Raw genomic sequence first — 18,737 nt, 5'->3', positions numbered from 1 at the left:
TTCCTTTATGACAGAGCTTTTAGTTAGGGCTGGTTCAGGTAACTCTGAACCATTTTACAGCTATGCTGCTATAGGCTTAGACTGCTGGGGACACATCTCCTCTCCTCTCCTCTCCTCTCCTCTCCTCTCCTCTCCTCTCCTCTCAGTACATTTTTGAACTGTCATTTTCTTTTGTACTTTGTAGTTTGGCCTTGGTGTCTTGCACTCTCTCTGTGTTTCCGCAGATCCACCGGAGCTCCATCTCTCTGCACCAGCCGCCAGATTTCTCCATTGTGACTTGGTGTGCTTACCAAAACTCTCCATCATCATCCACTGCAAGACACATCTCACGATCCTGAGGGCTCACTGTTTGCCACAGAGGTGACCTTGAAGACAATTAATAGTTTAAGCAAGAGAAGAGACAATATTTCCCCTCCCCTCTCAACTTTCTTCTTAATCAGTTCAGGTTCTTGCAGGTGGCATGTTCTGTGATTGAAAGGTCATTATTAAGATGCCTTTAAGGCAAGACTTAATTACTTAACTCTCACTGGAGAAACCAGTTTAGAATAACTAGAGGAAGATTCTCAGCAAAGAGATTATATTAACAAAAAGTAAAATGTTTGTGTGTGTGTGTGCAACAATAAATATATTTTAAACTGATTTTACCACTAGAACATTTCAATAATTTTGCAAAAGCAAATCTATATACCTATAGTATTTCTTACTTATCACTCCAGTCCCCTTTCCATTCTCCTTGGCCCCATGGATTCCACAGACGCACCAGGTTCACAACTTGCTCTCGGGACATAAGCTGTCCAATCATCACAGAAGAGGTACATGGTTATAAATGTAAAAGTGCAAAGAAATCTTGTCAACTGTGGCAGCAACAACTTTCATGATCAATATCAGAAAAATGATATTAGCTTTACTTCCAATTCCAAGTGTATTGTTTGAAGTGTAATTTCTCACCTGTTTGACACCTGTGATAGTGTAAGCATGGCCTTGGACCAGTCCATTTGGCAAAACAGTGTTTTCAGAGGTCTCCTACAAGCCAAAAATATTTATCATCACTGAGAGCTGACAGATATGTATAGAGGATTACAGCCACTTCTTTTTTGCAATTATCACTTCAATCTCTAATTTCTGACTGTGAGCATCTGTAAGCCATTAATTTAAGTCAACCATACTTTTTTTATTGTTTGTGCAGAAAACCATAATTTCTCCACAGCCCACCGCTTTAATTAAGAAATATAGTCTAGCCTTAAATTTCACTCTGTCTCCCCAAGAAATGTTTTATTATCATTGTGCATATTAATAGGCTGTGTACACTTCAGTATTGGGTTTTGTGGTTTCATATTACATACCCCCTGAGCTGTACCACATCCCATCAGTGAGCTACATCTGCCAGCTCTGAATAGCAACTCCCATAAGTTTGAAGGAGGGTTTTGCAATTGGATGCTCATGTGGACACCACCAGTGAAATCCAACATAGCCTCTGCTGGAGTACCAGCAGTCATGTCGGCATAGGAACCACACACCCTGACACAAGCAGAAGAGATATTGAGTTGCAGTTGTTATGTTGTTCTTTTTTCTTTTCCAAGACATGAAATTTCCTCATACCTTTTTGTTGACAGTTTCATCGTAAATGCCAAAACTGTCAACAAAAGGTATGAGGAAATTTCTTGTCTTGGAAAAGAAAAAAGGAAGCTATAATTATTTCATACGGACATAATGAACTTTCATTCATTCATACTTGGCATAAGCCTTCTCCAGCAAAGCAGGCCAGAACTCATTTGGGTCTTTTGAGTTGACAAAGATTAGTCTGTCATTGATCGTTGGTAGCTTGTCATCAATGACGACATCCACCCATCTTGCAAACCTCCAGAACTGAAATGACAAAAAGTAAGACATGATGGATATACAGTATGTAAGAAATATAAGACTCATTCATTGTACTCCACAAGACTGGCTCAAACAATAATTACAAGGTTGGATTGCTGACTTGCAGGTTTGAGGTGAAGAGGCCCACAGTGATATTTTTTGTAAAGAGAAGTCATAGACATCCAGTTACTATTTCAAAGTGGCTTTGTGTATGTGACTCACCATTGTGTGTGTAGACATCAGCCGACACAGCTGTTCTCTCCGTGTAAATATGACTAAAAGATAATAATGTGTGTCTGTGTGTGTGTTCATGTCTGTGTGTGTGTGTGTTTGCATTTACCCTGAAGTGAAACATCCCACAGTAGTTTTCATCAAATGTTTGTTCAAGAGGAACAACTTGCCCGAGGACATGATTCTGGAAGGTCAGAGCTCCGATAGATGCGAGAAACCAGCAGTTTCCTGAATAAAATTGTACATATTGAGATATCAGAAAGTCATTTAACAGTAAAACATTTTGAATAGACATTTTCCTACCAAGTATTCCTTGACCAAAGTCAAATCTGGAGACCCCATCAAGTACAAAGGATGCATTAGGAGAAATTTTCTGAAAAAAAAAAGATTGATAGATATGTTTATTATAAAACATATTACATTACATTACATTAAGCTTTTGTGTGATGAGGGATATTAATGCTCTCAAAAGCACTCACATTTGGTCTCAGCCACACCACTCGTGCCTCGTCACTTGGGGCTAGCAACCCCTGACCTATGGATCTTCTGTCAGGTGGGAACATGTCATCAATGTACCTTACCCCTTGTGTGAGACAGTACTGTTTAAGCTGCTGGTAGTCTTGGTTTAAGAATTTCTCAGGATTGGCAACACTCCCATAACCATCCTGCTTATTACGAGCCCCCAAGATGTTCAGGCACACACCGGGAGGAGGCATTGTCACGGTTATGTTTGGACTCTGTTAAGGAAAAGAAGAACTACTTTGATATTCATGAGAGATTTGCATGCAAGTAAGTTTGTTGTTGTTGTTTTTATGCAAGGGTATGAAATTCTGTTATGTGTATGCACAATGACAATAAAGAATTCTTGAATATTTAACTTCTACAATTGTCCTGTACGTGGCAAAGAGTCACATTAAAAACTCATCTTAAAAAATGACTTGAGTTTAAGCCACCCATGTGATTGCATTTAACTTCTGCTACCTTTGTTTACTATTATAATTATTATGATAATGAGTCAGAGTGTGTAATATATTTTAGTAAGTGAATGTGTTTAGTTTCACAAAACAAAAAAAGAAATGGAACTGCAACTTGTGTCTAACTGCTGAAAAAGTCCAAAAGACCCACATTGTATGCAGAGATGGATATGCAAGTAAAAATAGCTCAGTTGACATGTTACTCGAGTAAGAGTAAAAAAGTACTTGCTTTTAAAGGTACTTAAGTATCCAAAAGTACATGCTTTTAAATTTACTTTAAGTAAAAGTAAGAGTAAGAGTAAGAGTACATTTCTTATTTTTCACATCAATGAATTACTATAATTTTTTCTAAATGAATTTAAGGACCTTTTAACTCTTGTTTCTGAGAATGAACTCTTTGAAACCACCTGCACTGATGTGCTGCTTTTAGGGGTTAAAGTTTCCTTCTTTGACAAACACAGCTTGTGTCCAATAGTATTTTAGAAAAAAAAAAAAAGAGCAGACCTGAAAATAATACTTTTCAGGCTTCCTAGAAATTAACTCGAGTAAAAGTAAAAATATTTGTCTTGGAAATGTATTCAAGTAAGAGTAATAAGTACCAAAGAAATCTAATACTCATGTACAAATCCTCTGGATATGTACTTAAGTACAGTACTCAAGTAAATTTACTCCGTTACTGTCCACCACTGATTGTATGTATGTTTACAAATTAAATGGCTTCTTGTAAAGAATATTTGCAAAGCTGATGGAGAGAGGGAGAGGTGGTGTAAAATCAATCAAATGTTTCAAATCCCAACACTGACATTTCCAATAGCTCTTTAGTCAACTGCAATAACAAAGATATTTCTGTAGTTCTTTAATTCTTTGAATTTAGGACCATTTTAACAAGTCACAAGGAGGTTTGTAAGTAAAAGCATGTAGTTAACCCATTACGAACCGAAATCCAAAGTATTACAGTACCTTTAAAATTTGTATTTGTTTTGTTTACTACAATAATTTGGTTTTCCTTTGATCTGTTTCCTGTATCAGATACATTTTAAGACTTGTACAAAATATGCAATTACTGTGGTCTGAAAAGAATACTGGAATGATAGAATATTTTGAAATATTATTAGTAATAACATTAGCAAAAGAAACGGTTTTGTGTATTTACATGCTTAAAAGTATTCATATCACTGTTCAGTGTTACAAAAAGATACGTCTTTTAAAGATTGTCGCTGGTGTAGGGACAACACACACTACTACTGAAAATAGTTTTAAAGAACTTACCTCACTGGCTTGAAAGAGAAAATCTGCAGTGCAGTGAAGAGGTACAGTAGGTGGATCAGCAAGTCAGTTATAATGCCTGTAAATGCCTCAAGACTGAAGATGGAGCAAACCCTGCCTGTGAGCACCTGCAGTGTAGTCTTTTAACAGACAGAGGGAAAGACAAGGAGAAAAACAGTTTCACTTTCAAGGAACCTGATAGATGCCCCGAAGCACACCTGTTGGTTTGTTTACATTATACACAGTTATTTTAATAGCACCAGAGTGGTGGTCAAAAATGATCAATCAAGCTGTAACATGAAGCTGTCACATCAAGGGCACGAGATAAGACAAGAGACTCTTGTTAAAATGGACTGCACTGCATCTGGCCAGTGGCTCATGCACAACTGTTTACAAAAGGTGTTATTCTATGACCAAGGTCAAGTCCATGTCCTTACATTGATTTTGTCACTAAAGGATCGGGGGAACTGGCCAGTGGCCACAGCAATGATAATTCATTCATGTCATTCGTGAATGTCTTTATTTTCACTGAGAAAATATACAACAAAATGATGTGAGCTCCTGCAAAGTGCTTGACAGAAAAATCACAATCAGTCCTAACAAACACATGCACACACACTCACACAAAATAATATATGAACGTTCAAAGATACAAAGTGGATTGCTTGCATAAAAAACAAACAAACAAACAAACAAACAAACAAACAAACAAACAAACAAACAAACAAACAAACAAACAAACAAACAAACAAACAAAAGGCACTTGATGAAGTATTACCTGAGGTAGAAAGTTGAAATTGTTTTAATATAGTCTGGTCCGTATTGCTGTGGGGGAAAAGCTGTGCTTCATGATCTGTAACGTGTGAATGTGGTATGAATGAATAATGGTTTCTGTAACACGCTTTGGGTATCGCGTATCAATAGAAAAGCGCTTGTAAGCCATTATTATTATGGGCTAGGTAGTGTAAGCTGCCAGGACCCTATTGTTTTCCTCAAAATGTATTAGTCCTGGTGGTGGTTTTACAGCATGCCTCTAAATTTCAAAACTTTCATACTTTCATAACAGATCAACCATATGTGCAACAGCTTTTTAATTTTGCCTAAAAATTGCCATTGCTGCACAGCAGATATAATTATTATCCACTCAGCTTCATATGGCATGTGTAGCTGAGTGGCGAGATAGTCTCTTCACTCAGAGAACCACAGTTACAATGTAACCCACAGTAAAACATTTCCCACAGCACATGTTCACTTATGCAAAGTTAACCAAGACCATGTTTGCATTATGTCAAAACATGCAAAGTCAGGCAATCACTTCAGCATTGACTACAATAAATTAAACATTTTCACCAGTGATTAAGGCCCAGACACCAAAATATTTTCATTAAAAAAAACAAAAAAACAAAACCTGACTGACTTCTACCTGGAAAAAAAAAAAAAAAATCCGAAACATAAGACATTGACAATTTTTCCCATCACAGCAGCTGCACTGATCAAATACTCAGGTAAATCAGCTGCGGTGCCAAGTTCCATTTCCAAGGTTAGGCTATTATTTTTTAATTAGGTGATGATATAATATGTGGGGTGAGGCAATATTTATGTGGTGTGAGCAGAGCCAGCCAATGAAACATAATAAGAAAGTAATGACTCATAGTTTGACCCAAGGTAAACTTGACACATGCACACTCCCAAACACAACCATGCTGTCCAAGACAATGTTGTCACATTTTCAGCTGTTGCCTGACCTTCTTTCCTCTTCATCTTGTTAAGTCACTTTAGCTTCATAGGGTTATTTACTTCTTCTGTTTGTACCTGTGCCCAAGAGTGACTTCTGACCTGTGCTGTTAACCTGTCAGTCATAAAGTGCTTTGAGAAAACTTGAGATGAAACTCAGGCAAAGTTTTTCTCATTACAATTTGCTCATAGGACAGGTAGGAGAGCTGGGGATGCCATGTGTGGCCCACATTATGACCTGAGCCATAACATTGGAAAGTTCAAATGTACACTTGACTAAAAGTATTGGCAAACTATTCAGTGTCACTGCGACTAATTTCTGCGCACACAGACACACACTCACACACGGGGCGCAGCGTCAGAGCAGTGAAGTGAAACAATAACATGCAGGTCACCTGAGCTGATGTGATCTATGAGTCAGAGCAATAAAACTTTATGTGTAAAAAAGCTAAATATTCATCAAGAACCATAGAAGGAGATCCTATTTTATCATGATGATAGATGTAGATGTAGAGCTGCCTAATCCCTCTCACTCCAGGTAGCCTAGTCCTAACTAATGTAGTCTGAACAGAGAGGCATGCGAACCTACTGCTATGACTATAGCGATTATGGCAATCAAATTTGCCAAAATGTTGAACTATCCGTTTAAAATGAAGCTTAATCAGAAAATGTATTACAAGACTGGGATGTAAATTAAATAAAAATCATATACAGTAGGTAGTAGGTACTACTTCGTTGTGGCCGAGTTCACGCGTGATTCTCGCGTGACGTGCCTTTTTAGTAGAGGATCAATTGTGTTTTCATGAGAAGCGGCAGTGTGCCCTAACAACCGCCAGGTGGCATCTGTGAGCAGGAGGACGACAACATGCAGCAGCCATAGACTGTAAAAAGAAGGCAGCAGCAGGGAGCAGTGAACATAAATGGGGAATGGAGAGACATACAGTCTAGTTTTTCAATGAGAAAGATGTAACGACGGCAGCTATACGTCTCACTCAATTTTTTTGATCCTCTTGTCAGCTCCAAACACACTGTCTGCACCGCGATTACGAACCACAGCGTGGTTTTCCACACAGCAGTTCATCAACTCAGTGGGCGCTGCTGCCGGTGTGTGAATGGGCAATAGCCTGTCACTTTCGGCCTGGGTGATAAAACATAATGATATCCTGAAATAACTTTCCCTCTATAGAAATAGGCTACAAGACGCGGCCGATAGAAAGTCGATTCATTCATCATTCATCCTAGCCTAGAAATCTAGATGCACCCTAGCGGCAGCAAAAATATTTGCTCCGTAGGTGGGTCTAGAAACGATAATCAAAAACAGGAAAGGACTCGCAACACTGTATGAGCTCCCCAAAGTACAAAAATTTATTAGAGGACTAAAAATGACAACGTTTCGAGCAGTGCGCTCTTCGTCAGGTCAATCAAGACAAATGCTTACAGGTGTGTACAGGTCTAGAAACGAGCCATAGGAACTTTTTGAGTCTCGAACACCGATTGTGTTCACCAATCACAGCGCTCTATCTGTTTAGAGAGTCGTTGGGTGGGCTTAACGCGTTGGCGACATACATTTTAATTGGCTTGTCAGGCTAACGTCATTCTGCTCTTTGCTCTTATTGGTCGTAGCCCTAGCTAGCGCTACCCTATTGCGTGCAGAGGCAGTTTGAAAGACAGCCTCCGGATCTCGTCGCTGTCAGCGGCCCTCCAGGACACGGTGCCCTGGGATCCCACCGGCCCGCGGCCGTCCTTCTGCTCCACCCCCCGCCTCCAGCGATCATGGACTCGGGTTACCCATGGCCGACAGAGGACCCCACCTGGAGCTGTCTCGCCTCCAATCCCACTCTCCAATCACCATGAGGCTCTGTCGCAGCTTGCTGGCGCCCCGTGTGATGGTCGGGGTCCGGGCTCGGCTCCTCCGACCGCCGCGGCGTCCACAGCCTCCCTCCCCGGGGGCGCACCACCACCCAGGCCCGCGGGTCCCTCGCCATCGGGGGGAAGCAAGGCAGCTACCCTGCACCACCAGGTCGGTTCAGCCTCCCCCACGCTGTCTTCTGGAGGTCCCCACAGCCGCTCTGCTGCTGCCTGTGTTGTCCCCCCGCTGACAGACACCACAGCCTTCCCTCCACTCACGGCGAGCTGCCCTCCAGCAGGTGGGCATCAAACCCGGGGCTGTCCATCTCCGCCGCCCAGCTCCTCATCCCAGCGCAGGCGGCTCGTCGAGGACGCGGTGCGCTGGCACTCATCCCGTTCCCGTTCTTCCCACCAGGCGAGGGATCACACCCGGGGTCCTGGTGTGGGTGGCAGGGTGGCTGAGCTGGCTTGCCCCCCTGAGGACCGAGCGGTCGCGCCCACAACCCTGGTCATCGGGGACTCGATTGTGAGGCACGTCCGCATGAGGGGGGCGTTCACCATGGCGTTTCCCGGAGCCACCGTTGCGGACATCACCGGGAAAATTCCGGACATCCTGAGCTCCCATCCGCAGGCAAGAAGGATTATCATCCACGCAGGGGCAAACGACATCGCCAGGCAACAGTCCAAACTTTTAAAACAAGATTTTATCCACCTTTTTAGCTCCGTCTCACAGTCCCAGGTGACTGTTTTTATCTCCGGCCCCACCCCCACCTGCGGCAGAGGGATCGGCAGCTTCAGCAGGCTGCTCAGCCTCAACACCTGGCTCTCCTCTGTCTGCAGCTCACATCAGGTAGGCTTCGTCAACAACTTTGACATTTTCTGGGAGAGGCGACATCTTTTTGGGTCGGACGGGCTCCACCTGAACAGGGCAGGTGCCCGCATGCTGGCTGCCAACCTGGCATACGGCACACAGCATGCCAATCACCCCAGAGTCGCTGCATTGGCTCCCCGTACGCTTCAGGATCGATTTGAAGGTTCTTTTACTAGTTTTTAAATGTCTTAACGGCCTTGCGCCCTCTTATTTATCTGACCTGCTTTTACCATATCAACCCTCGCGGACCCTGAGGTCCTCCGGCACCGGCCTTTTATCCATACCAAAACCCAGAACCAAAACCCATGGTGAGGCGGCATTTAGCTATTATGGCCCCCACCTGTGGAACAGCCTGCCGGAGAGCCTCAGGGCCGCAGAGACAGTTGATATTTTTAAGGGAAGGTTAAAAACACACCTTTTTAGTCAGGCTTTTAACTAGATTTTAAATTCTTCTCATGGTTCTATCTTATTTTATGTTTCTGCTTCTATCTGGCTTTTAAAGTTGTTATTAACCTTAAATAATTTTACTTGTTTTACTTATTTTATTTATTATCTTACATATTTTTATTTATTTATTTGTTTATTTACTTTTTATCTTTTTAAACTGTTTACCCTGTTAACTTATTTTTTCAGGGTTTTTATCCTATCTTATGTTTTTAGTTTTTAACTCCAGTGTTTCCTCAGGGGGGTCTTCCACGCTGGGAGCTGCGTCGGGGGTGCTGCTGGGGGCGCTGTCCCTGGGTCCCTTCGGCTCCGCTGGCTGTGGTCTGTCGGGGTCGGGGGGCCTGGGCGCTGGTGCCCCCTGTGGCATGGCCTGCGACTCCTCCCAGTGTGGACGGCCCAAAGATAGCGCTTCCTCAATCCTCAGTGTCATGCCATGTCTCCCTAGCGTCAGTAGTGAGAGAGTGTGTGTGTGTGTGTGTGTGTGTGTAGTATGGAGTGTGGGAGGGAGGGGTTTTTACTTGTAATTGTTTTATTTTCTATGTGTGTAAAGCACTTTGTGTTGCATTTTCCATGTATGAAAGGTGCTCTATAAATAAAGATTGATTTGATTTGATTTGATTCATCCCGCCCCCTGGATTGAGCCAAGGTCTACCGGTCGTTTCCAGACTATACATTTTAGTGATATAGTCTGGCTTGTCAGGCTACATTCATCCATGTTTTGACAGACAACACAAACAGCCAGTGATAATGAGACAGGTGACACTCTCAGCCAGCCATGTGACGCACACAGCACAACAAGACACAGCACGTCGACATGTGCTGTTCGGGCTGCTGCAGCCGTGCACATCAAAGGGACACCGCCGGAGATAAAAGAAATACATGTGGTTTTTTTAATGGTTTGTTTGGAACATTGAACACTAGAACGGCCAAGACGGTTTTTCTTTTATAAATAGCGTAGTTTAAAAAACAGGTCTCTCAGCCTGTGACTTTTCCTAGATATGTGTTTGACGGTTTCTGAAGTTTACGACTCATTAAAATGAAACAAACATGATTTCTTGATGTATTATAGCTGCAAAAGGAAATGTGCAATAGTAAACCACAGTTATGCATTAGGTGCTCAAGCCAGCTGCCAATCTGCAGGGGACGGCGCGTGTCAAAAATGTACACAAGCTGGCAAAAAGAAAGAGGCAGCAGAGCATCAGAGCATGACAAGTTGACATTATTTTGGTTGTCTTGATTATGACACCTTGATCAAGGTGACATAACCAGAAGTCGTCTTTGTCATGACAACTTGACATTAAATTTGTTTGGGATGTCCTTATTATGACAACTTGACATTAGGTACTCAAAGTGACATTACCAGAAAAGGGCCTTGTCATGACAACTTGACATTAATGAAATATTTTCTGTTTAGTTGACATAATGATTATTAATTAGATGTGCAAGGTTACAGAACAAATCTAGCACATGGTCATTGTTGTTTGACAGGATGTGGACAGGATACCCAAAACTGACTGTCATGACACCATTATGACAGTGTAATGAAGAAATTCTCTGACCTCAAGTAAAGTGGTAGCATTTGTATTTGTCATTAACATATCATGAAGGATAAACTGACTGTCATGACACAATTATGACAATGTAATGAAGATATTCTGTGACCTCAAGTAAAGTGATAGCATTTAAAAATAACACGTGTTAATTTTTTAACACATCTGTGTGTCTAGTTAAGGACAACACAACACACAATCAGTGTGTAAGCACATTTAACACATGTTGTGTGTTAAGTATTTCAACACGTGTTACAAAATAACACAAAGATGTGTTGTTTATACGTTTTTGTCTAAAATAGAATTTATATGCTTGATGTCCATTAAAACACTCAAAAAACATTTGCATTAAATTCCAGTGACCTTTATTCAAAATAATTGTCATTGCAGAACATCCGGGTTGAATAAAACAATTCGTGGCAAAAATTCATATAAGCTGAAATAATTCAAGAACTGAAATAATTCATGAACAATGGGCTAACCTGCAAATGATCACTGCAGAGGACACACCGTCATTAACTGCATGACCACAAAACAGGCAGCACCATTAACTATCCTCTTCAAAACTTTACAGGCAAGTGTCTGGCTCAGGTATGTCACAGGTAAAGCAGTTTACAGTAATGCAGATTTAAACAATCAATTTGTATTTTGGATTTACAAAGTCTAGTGGTCTGATGTCTGCTACATCTTTTACATTCAACATTTCATACTCATCAGTCCGCTCCACCACATATGAAAACAAATGCTCATCAAAATATTTTACAGTTAAAATTTTAGGAAAAATTAGCACCTCTTCCTTTTCACACTTAGGAACCATGTGTACAATCTCTCCAAATAGACGCTCCCCTCTTGCATCACAGTTTAAAGCAAGAGCACGACCTGTCAACTCTGTTTGAAATGGCCTTCTTGCACTTGGGACAAGTGTAGCTACATGCCAACTTAAACCACTGCCTGAAGCTTAGCAATTAACTCAAGAACTTTTGATCTCTTTGCAGCCGAGCTTTGCATGTCATAAACATGCTCGATAAAAGAATACACCGAGTCAAGTTGGACTGGATAGGCTACGTTGCAAACCCACAACATTTTGAACAGTTTGTCCAGGGCGCATGTTCAACCCTTCATTTGGAAGCGGAACAGCAACTTCGTCATTCTTTGCCACAATTATGCACTGAGCTGTTGTACTGGGATGTCCTAAACACACAAGCTTGGGCTGGTTGAGTCCCACTTCTGCTTCTAACGATCCTTGTAGAAGGCTTGGGACGCTCGTTCCAGACTGAGAAAACACAAATATCAAATGTTATTTTTAAAAGTATTTTAGTATGTAAATAGTTATTTATTCTGACAGGTTCGTCAAAAAGTAGTATGTCATGAAATCTAAGATGCAAAAAGTAATTTATTTTGATATTTATGTATTCATTTATTACAGTTTTTCTCAATTGCTAAAACACTAAACCCTGTTGTCTGAACCAAATTCTCAGTTGCCTGAACCCACTGATTGAATCAGTCACTCTTTTGGCAAAACCATCAGCACTTTTCACCTGTTTAGACACATCTTACCAACACATTTTCATTGTGATGCACCTGTGTTGCAAAATGCTGAGAATGGTGGCAAAAGTCAAACACAGGTAAAGCACAAGTTTCACCGGTTGAACACAACAACTCAAAATTGATAACACTTGTGTCCAATGATGTGAGGGCACATATACTGTAAGCCAGTTCAGGATGAAGTCCTGTGGCCTGACCCAGTACAGAGAAATTACGCTGTGGCTGAGTTGTGCACTTCTCATTTCTATATTTTTGTACTTTATTTTTACGTAGGTTTACTGTATACAAGTGCTAAATGCACAAGATTTCTGTTTGTCTTTGTACTGTACAAGTGCTACGTGTAAATGCACAAGATTTCTGTTTTTTGTACTCCTTTTTTTTTACTATGTACAAGTGCTAAATGCACAGGTTTTTTGTTTTGCAAGAGGAGAAGATGAGAAGCGACAGGGTGAAGAAAGAAAGGATGAGGGAGGGAGGGAGGGAGGGATGAACTGGGCAGAAAAAAAGAAGGAAGGAAAAGGGGATGAAATGGATGTGGAGAGGTAAGGAGGAGGGTGAAAGAAAGGGAAGGAGAGAAGTGCTACAGTGTAAATGCACAGGTTTTTTGTTTTGCAACATGCATTTAGCACACAGTGAATGATAAACATTTATTTCTACAGCTTCATGTCCTGAGCATTGTGTTTTCTATTTTTCTATGTAGTGTTTAGTGACTGCTCAGTAGTGCTTTTAATTTTGATTGACTCGGGGCACGATTTGGCAACAAAGTTCAGTTTTGGGCACAGATTGAACTGTTTTGAGGTGAAAGTTTGGTTTTGCAAGAAGAGTCTGAGGTTTTGTGAATGTAGCTTGAAAATTGGGGTTTGTGTTCACAGTTTAGAGAAAATGAGAGAAGCTTTCGAGAAATGTGTCTTAGCAATCGAGAAAAACTGTAATAAATCCATACATCAAACACTGCATGTCACACATTACTCCACCACATGCACTCATATGAATTAAATCAATATCAAAATGTGGTTTTCCACACCAAAGCAAATACTGGTGTGTCCTTTGGTCATTATGACTATTAAATTACCATTACCGTTATATTTCATGATTTATATTCAAATAGTTTAAAGTTAACCTTTACAGTTAAAAGGTTAAGTTTAACATGATTTAATTGTGATGTTTAACATTTATTATGTGTGAACTAAGATAATAACTAAGCTGAAAGTGCAGAACCATAGGGGAAAAAAAGAATGTTCTTAGGTACTGCTGACAGTCGTTTGTCAGTTTTCTTACCGGTTTCACTTCCAAGATGTAGGACAGGGCTGTATTGACACTGCATTTTGTCCACCCTTTATTCCTCCCTGATGCAGTTGGAGGTAGGTAACGGGTGAGTAACGTAAGGGCTCTGAAGCAAAGTGACTCTGCAAAGAGCACAAAAACTAATTGGCAGAGTAAGTACTTTCACCTCTGACATAAGTCGTCCACCAAACTACCATAACAGAAAAAACAGGCCGTTGGATTCCCCTCAGACACCATGTCTAAAAAAAATAAAAAATAAAAAAAGCTCATGCCTAGCTCAAATCCAAGTCACGGCACGTGCAAAAAAAAAAGAAGCCAGGAGGGAGGGATGGAGGGAGAAAACGAGAGGGAGAAAACTAAGACTTTATGCCAGGGACGTCGAGGAGAACAGAGAGCAGACAGGAGCAAGAGAACAGAGAGAAGAAAGGAGGAGGAGGAGAACAGAGAGCAGACAGGAGGAGAACAGAGAGAAGAAAGGAGGAGGAGGAGAACAGAGAGCAGACAGGAGGAGAACAGAGAGAAGAAAGGAGGAGGAGAACAGAGAGCAGACAGGAGGAGAAGAACAGAGAGAAGAAAGGAGGAGAACAGAGAGACAAGGTGACAGGACACAAGGGTCATTTTCATTTTCAAGTGTAGCCACTTTCAGGAGTTTTGGAACAATATGTCCTTCCCATTTCCGAAGGAAGAGGTCTTCCTTGCCCGGAAACATTCTTGAAAACTCAGCATCAAACTGAAGAGGAGCAAATCATGGTAGCTCATGATCACAAATATTGATTAAACTTTTCAAGGCCATGGTAATAAATATTGGAATTCTTCATCTAATGTGGTGTTCCCCTTTCATATTGAAATGAGGTACAGCTAAATGCATCATTAAAGCATACAACAGTATATTTATGCCTATTTTCTAGACTCTTGATGTGCATTCTACAGAACAATATGCTGAATACTTACCAGGTCTACAAAGCGAGGGTACTGCTGGAAAATCTCTTCTACCGTTGGTGACTGGCTTGGTTTTCTCCATGCCCATTTTGATAGATGCAAGGTTCTCAGGAGATGGTCTCATCCTTTTGGTGGCTGTTATCCAATCCCTGACGCACTCGTCTTCCCCTTCTGCAATCACTTGTAATGTTACAGCTACTCCAGAAGGCTCACTGGACCTTCCTCGCTTGCGATAGCGTCTCTGATCATCATGTAGGTTTCTCCGCAGGTTCCTCAGTTTCAACTGAATCCACAGTGGGACACTGGATCATAAAAGTGCTCCTGGAACACATTTAAAACAGAGGAAATGGTTTAATAAAGGATATTTCCACCATTTCTATGCGAGTCTCATGCTATTGTTTCCATTATAAGCTAATTTCAGACAATGTTTTCCAATACCAATTACATCAATGAATAATTTGCTTGATGCTGACCACTTGATGCTAGTACATTTGTTTAAAATTGTGGAAAAACATGCATGTACAGTTACATTAGTAACTCTGAATCTAATCCCAGAGTCACATTTCATTTTAAAATTCAACAGAAAGATAAACAATTAGAATCAAATATCAAGGGAGAAATAACATGGCGAAAACACCAAAAACAATGGAGTTAATCTCCATTACCACTAAAACCAAGATATCTAATCTTAACTAAACTCTAACAATGGCTTTATTACAAGTCAGGCAGTAATAAGTAAATATTCCTATGCAAAATCTACTGAAAGACCTCTGTTCACACTCACAAATCCTTCGTTCTCTTCTTGTATCTTGATCTTGAGTGATGGGAAGACTGTTGTTATGCTTTTAGCCAACATCAGGTTGTCAGCATTTGAGGGGTAACTGAAAGCAAAATGGAGGATTTTGAGCCCAGAAAAAAAATGGAAACAAACTTTTAACAGAGAATATATGAGCTGGCAGCATTAAAGTATAATTGACAGCATACAAATGTAATTAATTTGGTTACTTACTAAATGGAAAACTCAACTGTGTTTTCATATTATATAATTACTTTGTAATAACTATTAAGTAACTTTTACATTTTTTCCCCATAACTGCACAAGGTTACGGGACCTCTGACTCAATCTAAAGAAAAGTTCCATGTTACTGGACAGAGCTTTTATTATGCAAAAAAATTCATTTTGGGGCGCAGTACTTGGAGAAAATGGTAGTCTAGATAAATGACTCACAATCCCTGTCGCTCAACCAGATCGCTGACACCTGTTCTCACAAGGAGTTTTCTGGATGTCAGAGAGAGCGTTCCACATTTTTCATATTTGGAGAGTAGGCTACACTTGGAGCTTTGTTTTTAATTAGCGCCACCAGACTGGCTACATCAAATCTGTGGACACTATCAATTTGTCCTTGACACTTCTGTGAAAGCAGATTACAAAGCACATATTCCATTATATACATGCACCCCCCCCCCAAAAAACAAAACAAAAAAACAAAAAAAACATAACATTAGGTCACTACACATTTTACTAGGGTTGGGCGATAAAACGTTAAAGATGTGTATGAATAACTTTTCCTCAATAAAAATGTGAGACGTGGTCGATAGGTTTCATCCATCTATCCATGTTTTGACAGACAATACAATGAGCCAATGATAATGAGAGTTGTGCTGTGCCAAACCAATCTTGGCTGGAATACATCAATATCGACTGACATGAAAAACACTTATCATGATAGGACTTTTTCCTCATATCGCCCAGCCCTACATTTTACCATGATATCAGCCCAATATCTGTAACCCAATACATATTGTAAATACTTCCAGTAGACCACTTTGACAATCTTCACCAAGACTCAATGGTTCAGTCTTTAAAAGAAAATAATGTCATTGCAATTGGGGAAAAAAAACAACAACAATTAAAAGGTATAGGCCTACTCTCTCTCTCTATGTATATATGTATCTCTCAAACACATACCTCCCACTGACCACTTGGACCACCTGCATCTTCGGTGTAGGGTTGAGCCTTAAAAAGAAAATAATATTACCAATTGACCTGGAGCAAAATCTTAACAACATGATTACAATTCAGAAACTGAATGAAATTGATATCCTTGTACTTTCTACTAGGCAAGTAAATCTGATTCTGATTAGAATTTAAATTCTCTGCCTGAGCCCGGCCCACTTTCCAACTCAAACTCAGGCTGGGTGCACGGGCTCAGATTGGTTCGGGCCGGATGTAAGCTCTAATTCTGATTACTAATCAACTGTTAAAGCGCAATGTTGTCTTTGGAAATACAGTAAGAAAGTGTACCTGCTCCTGATTTTTCTCCACACATTCAACCTGGGTCCCTCGCGCTGACAGGATATTTGGATATTTGTCCAGATCCTTCGGTTCATCCTCATTTATGTCAAAGTACCATGACACTTTACTGTTTGATGAGATACATTAACATAATATATTAATCGGTACTTACCAAAAGGTTACGGTCTATGCCAGGTGATGCAGCCTCCACCTTGGTCTCTTCAACAAAGAATATGTCGCTGCCTTCCCGCCCAAGCCTGCCTGAATGCACGGGCTTACCTGGGCTGAAGTGCAAGGGCCTACCAGAGTCAGGGTAAAATAACACAGATTGTGTTAAATTGTCCAGCACAGGAAGAGTGTTAAGCTTTTTCGGCAACACATGTGTATGTGACAACACATTTTTTGTGTTATTTTTTAACACATCCCTTCAGAGAGTGTGCAGCGCTGCAGTTGTAGCCGGGACGGTCTGCAGGCCCCGGCTACACTGATTGTGTTCTGACCTTCACACTCAGGTTTATTCCTGTATGATGGCGACATAAAACAAAATGGATGTGAGTGAATCTTCTCCATAAAACCGTAACCGTCAGCAGTTCTGACATGATTCGGCTGACGGAGGGTTGTGAAACACCGGCCCGGTCCCCGGTCCCCCGCCGACAGGATCCCGGTGGTCAGAAACTCCGCTGTGGAGAAAACCTGCACCACGGCTCCTCTCTCTCCTCCGTCGGACCTCCGGTGTCCGACAGAGAAAGCTGAGCAGCCGTTCATCTCTGTCCTGCAAGAGATGTGTAGGCTACTGCTCTAATGGGGCTGTCACTGTTTCAAACAGCTGATTAATGCGCATCAATAATGGAGGATGGAGGATTTTTCTTTCTTTTTCTTTGTGCACGTGGTGGGCCGGATTGGGATGGTCCACGGGCCGGGTCCGGCCAGGTCTGTTATAGGCTATTCTTATATTTAAGCAACATCCAGTCAGGCCGTGATATAGGCTCACGGGGGTCAACTGGGACAATAATTCAGGTCGGCAATTTTTATTTTACCACTAAACAAATGTTCCTTAAAAAAACCAAACTAATGTTCATATTTTAGCTCTACTGTAAAACAAAGAAAGTGATTATCCAAGGTCACCCAGATAATCGAGTCAATCTGATAGGGTTTAGCAGTCCCCCTCTCCATTCACTCTACCTGTAGCCTAAAACAGCGCCACTCTCCATTGCAGCTACATTGTGGTCAAATGTGGAATTGTCCCAAAATCTTTTGAGCTGCAATTCAGTGCTATGCTTCCACCTAGTGGCTACAGTCACTTACATTTCACGCGATGCGTGAATCTCGCTCCCCGCAAGTGAAACGGCCACAACGAAGTAGCTACTACTGTAGCCTAATATATCAAATAAAAACTAAAGCTTTGAAGCTAAATTTGGAAATTTTCTGACTTTCAGTCCAGTTCATTTGCTCTGTCAGAGAAAGACAGACCTTCCATTTTACAACTCTGCTTCACTTAGGTTTTATGTGAGTCATATAGCTACATGGAGGGAACTTGGGAAGGCAGCCATTCAAACAAAATATTGTACAATCCATTGTGTGTGGGAGTTGGAAGCCGGATATATTGACTGTCTTTCCTCACGTAGCCTTCCTGCGCATGTGGCCTGGAGGAAATGTCGAGATAAGGGTAGCTACACATGCCCTAAGACCATTGACCTGTTCAAGTATACGGTTTTGATACATGTTACAGTAGCTATGGCTTTATTTTCATAACAAATATTTTAAGTGGAAATGTCAGTGTGGTGTGTGCAACTTGTCAAAACAACAACTGGTATGTTTGTGTTAGCCTAAGTGTTTAGCTGATATTGTTTTCATTAGACAATTTGTAGACCTCAGGGAGAATAACTGCAGCATGA

The 18,737-nt window shown here is 41.0% G+C and overlaps 1 pseudogene across 1 annotated transcript in view; it reads right to left on the bottom strand.

Moving 5' to 3' along the window:
* Positions 1-4,371, bottom strand: part of LOC146964033 (calpain-1 catalytic subunit-like) — a 19,074-nt pseudogene extending 14,703 nt beyond the window's left edge. The window contains exons 1-9 of the transcript XR_015034754.1: positions 4,335-4,371; positions 2,571-2,828; positions 2,395-2,464; positions 2,201-2,319; positions 1,733-1,866; positions 1,344-1,518; positions 949-1,023; positions 705-790; positions 291-365 (exon numbers count right to left, since the gene is read on the bottom strand). The product of XR_015034754.1 is annotated as a calpain-1 catalytic subunit-like (transcript). The remainder of the gene's footprint in view (positions 1-290; positions 366-704; positions 791-948; positions 1,024-1,343; positions 1,519-1,732; positions 1,867-2,200; positions 2,320-2,394; positions 2,465-2,570; positions 2,829-4,334) is intronic.
* Between the last annotated feature and the right edge of the window lie 14,366 nt (positions 4,372-18,737).

This window comes from Trachurus japonicus, chromosome 22, assembly GCF_045865225.1.
Source record: "Trachurus japonicus isolate A0001 chromosome 22, Traja_1.0".
Taxonomy (NCBI): Eukaryota; Metazoa; Chordata; class Actinopteri; order Carangiformes; family Carangidae; genus Trachurus; species Trachurus japonicus.
This window is presented reverse-complemented; position numbering and strand designations above follow the sequence as displayed.